This window comes from Cyprinus carpio, chromosome B13, assembly GCF_018340385.1.
Source record: "Cyprinus carpio isolate SPL01 chromosome B13, ASM1834038v1, whole genome shotgun sequence".
Lineage (NCBI taxonomy): Eukaryota > Metazoa > Chordata > Actinopteri > Cypriniformes > Cyprinidae > Cyprinus > Cyprinus carpio.
This window is the reverse complement of record NC_056609.1, coordinates 30,614,379-30,619,279: the sequence shown is the minus strand read 5'-3', so window position 1 is coordinate 30,619,279 and position 4,901 is coordinate 30,614,379. Positions and strand designations below refer to the sequence as shown.

Genomic DNA, 4,901 nt, shown 5'->3' with positions numbered 1-4,901 from the left:
GAAGAACCGGCCCAAGTCTCTATCATGGACAACACCTGCCAGAGAAGCCTTCTCCCAACTGCAACAGGCCTTCCTATCCGCTCCGGTCCTGGTTCACCCCAATCCAGATCTGCCCTTCATAGTGGAGGTTGACGCCTCAGATACCGGGATCGGAGCGGTCCTCTCTCAGCGGAAGGGTGAACCCCCACGGCTCCATCCATGTGCCTTCTATTCAAAAAAGTTATCCCCTCGGCAGAAAGCAGAATTACGACGGGAAACCGAGCTCAGAGCCTTAAATCAGCTCTCGAGGAATGGAGACACTGGCTGGACGGAGCAAACGGCAACTTTCCAGAGCTCTCGCTACAGATCATCGCCATAAGCGGCTTGAATCATACGCCAGCAGGCGTGGGGCTCTCTTCTTCACCGGTTTAATTTCCAGGTCACCTATAGATCAGGCGTAAGAACTGCCAGAAAGCGGATGCCCTTTCTGCATACTTTACCAAGCTGATCCTGGAAACATCCTTTCCTGAACCCATTCTCCCTCAGCCGTTAGCATTGCCGATTCAGTGGACCATCAACCAACAGATTACTAATGAGAATCTACAAACCCAACTCCGCCCGGGAGGTCAGAGGGGAAGCGTCTCTCGTTCCCCAACCCATGGCAGCCCCTCTTGGACTTAACTCATACATCCGGGCTCTGGACACCCAGAGCGGAGAAGGGCAGCTCTCCTCCTGAAACAGCGCTACTGGTGGCCCTCAAAGCCTACCGGGCGTCTCGATATGTGCAAGGATGCTCAGTCTGTGCCGTTGCTGACACCCCTAGGAAGCTACCAGAAGGGAAACTCGTGCCTTTGCCTATCCCCGAGTGACCCTGGACGCACATTGGAGTAGACTTTATGACCGATCTTCCTCCATCCCAAGGTTACACAAGCGTCCTGGTCGTGGTTGATCGATTCTCTAAATCTTGCAAACTCATTCCCCTCCAGGGTCTACCTACTGCTCTACAGACGGCAGAAGCACTGTTCCATCAAGTTTTCCGCCACTTCGGACTCCCAGAGGACATTGTCTCGGATCGAGGTCCCCAAATTCATCTCACGACCATCCTCAAACTTCTTCCGTCTCCTAGGGGTGTCCATCAGTCTCTCCTCTGGATACCATCCTCAAACCAACGGCCAGACTGAGCGTAAGATCCAGGAAGTCGGGAGATTCCTGAGACTGTATTGCCACCAGAACCAGGACAGCTGGAGCCAGTACCTACCCTGGGCTGAATACGCACAAAATTCACTCCGTCAAACCACCACTGGGCTCACCTCGTTTTTCCGAGGTTCCAGCTGTCAACCACTGGTTCCAGCCTGGTCATGTGAGCCCTCCGAGGTTCCAGCTGTCAACCACTGGTTCCAGCAAAGCAAGAGGGTCTGGGACTCGGCTCAACCTCCCTGCTCACTACCTTATCTCACCTTCATTCCATGTCTCGTTACTGAAACCTCACACTGACCCTTTATCTCCTCTCTCCACAGAGTCTGGTGATGATGTGGTACCTTCTCCTCCTGCCATCGATGAGACTCAAAACATCTACCGGGTACAGGCCATCCTCGACTCCAGACGACGGGGTCCACAGCTGGAATACCTCGTGGACTGGGAAGACTACGGCCCCGAGGAACGATGCTGGGTGAACCACAACGACATCCTGGACCCTACTCTACTTACCCAATTCCATCAGGAACACCCAAATCGTCCAGCTCCTCGGGGTCTTGGCAGACCCCGTCGTCAAAATCCCGTCCGGCCGTCGGGAGCCGCCCGTGGAGGAGGGGGTACTGTCACGGAGTCACAGCCTAAACCCTCTCCACATGCCACGCCTACTCATTCACAATCACAAGAATTCTGAGCACCTGTCCATCATCACCAGCCTCTCATATAAGGACTATCACTTCCCCTCACTCCTCGTCTGATCTAGCATTGACCCACATGTACTTACCTGAACCCTCGCTACCATTGTTGTTCCCCTGGATACCCGTTGTTCCTTCCTCGTCAGTTCCTCTGTGCCGCCTTCTGATTCTGTCATCTACTTCCATCACAACAAGAGCTAAGTTCCAACCTTCTTCGTGTTAAGACTATTCCTGTTGCTTCTCCTGTGTCTGTAACCTCTGTCACAATAAATACTGCTACACGTTCACCTACCTCTGTGTTCCCGTCCTGTGTCTGACAGACACACTCTTCACTCTCTCAGATCAGATCAGTTTAGCTGTGAATCCATTATTAAAGATAAAGTACAAAGTTAAAGCACAAATCAATGTTTGATGGATCACTAATATCTAAAATGTCACAGAACACAAAAAATTATCATAAAAACTTCCATGTCTCATTCAAGCAGGATAAATATTTCTCATATCCACTATATCTGTATTTTATGCAAAATTTCTGTCTTATGCAAATCTGTCTTAATTGATGACACTATTCAATACATCAGTGGTTCCCAACCACACTAGGGCAGGGGTTTTCAACCCTTTCGGACACGGATTCATTTGTGTGAACGGTGCACACAGAAACGATCTATAATATATAACCTGATAATAAACATATTGCCTGATTCAATGTGATGGCTGAGCCTGTTTCTGATAGCAACATGCCAATACGTGGTTGGATTCCCAACACGACTAACCGTAATTCATCTTACACTGTCAATAAACTGACTGATACTCAGCCAACTCTGCTCTAACTGTCGACTGATTAGCAGTGGGACTAATCAGATTGCCCCCTAGTGGATGGCTAAAGATTTGCTGGCTCGTATTCATAAATACTCTACTCAAACATAAAAAACTAAATCAACAAAAACACAAACCACCAAGAAAACTCCTGCACTAGTGTGCTGTGTCAGATTATCAGGTGTGCCATGGAAAATTATCACAAATTTAATATCTCTATTACATTTCGTTATTATTTTAAATCAGTGCTATTGGTCATCGTTATGTCTGTTTGAGGGTTTTATATGTAACCAATGAAAAGCATTCGAAACAGCTTGTGACTAAACCTCATAACGCCTCAAATTGTCATAAACCTCAAACCTCATAACTCCATTCAGACTGAAGTGCTGCGATGCACAGTTTGAAGACAGACGTCTACTTCTTCACAATGCAATGGTAATCAAGAACTGATGTTTGAATAAGTACAGTGTTTCCTTTACTCAAGAAACACTGTCTATAAAGACTAATGTTTTTGTGTGTTTAAAGAGCAGATAGGAGTCTTAGCATTTGCTGTTTAGTTGTAGCCAATACACTTCTGTACATTTTAAATATCCTGTGCATAGTGGTTCATCTTTTATATCATGACATTTTGTCCAGATGTAAACAAGAAGAAAACCTGAATGCCCATATAGCTACAATAAACTTTATAACCTGTAAATAGATGAAAATGTAAAGCAATTAATTTACTGCATTAGATTAACTGCCCGTTCTAATGATGGACAAAACACAGACTACCTCCAACATTCAATCATCAAAAATCCCGTTAACACCATTTGAGCATGATTTCTTTTTTTTTAGAAAATGTTAAGTGCAAGTGTCCGATCATATATGAAGCCAAAATACCAACTCTGACGATACATTGTTTAATTATTGGGGGAAAAAAACAGCTTAGTGGTGTGCCGTGGGATTTTTTTACTTATCAAATCTGTGCCACGGCAGAAAAACACTGCACTACATAGCATGTGTCATATATGATCTTACCACAGTTTCTCCAGTTTACAGTGAGGATCCTTCAGTCCAACAGAGAGCAGCTTCATACTATAACTTCTTAGTTTATTCCACGACAGATTCAGTTCTCTCAGGTGTGAGGGGTTTGATCTCAGAGCTGAAGACAGAGCAGCACAACCTTCATCTGTGACGCCACAATCACTCAACCTATAAAAATAATAAAATCAAAAAACTAAAAAACAGCTATCTCAAAAAAAAAAATCATAAATAAATAAATAAATAAATAAATAAAATAAACCAACTTGCTGCAATGAACAACTTGCAATTTCAATACAATTAAATTCAAACCATGGAAGAAAACAAAAAACCTGCACATGTGTAACCTTTGGCTAAAAGTATTAAAAATGAAAAGAACCAACTATGCCACCTGGGTTATTTCTTCACCCAGGAAAATAAGTTAAACCCAAAAGAAAGATTAAACCAAAAGAAATTACAATAAGATGAAGGACCCTGCTGGTTCAGAATGTGATTAAAGACGTGACTTTACAAAAATAGTACAAATTTTGCCAAAAAGGATTTACTCTTAAAAAGGTTTTAAAATACCATTTACAGCTTACCAGTTATTTACCCACAATTGATAAGAGACTAGATTTAATCCACTTTAACAGAAGGGACAAACTGTCACGGTTGGTAAACCGTGATCTCTGGGTTTTGCACTTTGTGGTGAAGTCGGTGTGTTTCGCGTCTGCACTGATTAGTTTGTGGGCGTCTCCGATAATTGTCATCAGCAACAGCTGGCACTCATTACTCATTCTCTATATAATGGCTTGTCTTACGTCTTGTGTTTGTGAGACCGTTGTTTAATGTCGTTTCCCCTGTCTGTTGGCTTCAGTGTTGTCTGCGTTTGGATGTTCGTGTTTCCCCAGAACCTCATCCACTCTCCGCACTATCACTCTGCCACAAAGACTTACCTTCGGCTCTATTCCCCGCAGTTCCTGTGCCATCCTCACCTGCTGCCTTCTCACCATCATCATCCGGATTCCTCACCACCTCACCACCATCTTGGATTGTCGTCTTCCCAGCATCATTGTCTCATTCCTGTTTGTTTGTTTATTTTCATTAAATTGTATAACTCGCTATTGTTTCCAGTCCTACATTCACCCCGCCATCACAGAACGATCTCACCAATATGGAAGCAGCGAGCACCAACACCCTCACGGACTTTATGCACCA

The 4,901-nt window shown here is 44.5% G+C and overlaps 1 long non-coding RNA gene across 1 annotated transcript in view; it reads right to left on the bottom strand.

Annotated features, from left to right (window-relative positions):
• LOC109072142 overlaps nucleotides 1-3,869 on the bottom strand; it is a 13,872-nt gene extending 10,003 nt beyond the window's left edge. The window contains exon 1 of the long non-coding RNA XR_006156343.1: nucleotides 3,702-3,869. This is a non-coding gene — a long non-coding RNA (uncharacterized LOC109072142). The remainder of the gene's footprint in view (nucleotides 1-3,701) is intronic.
• Between the last annotated feature and the right edge of the window lie 1,032 nt (nucleotides 3,870-4,901).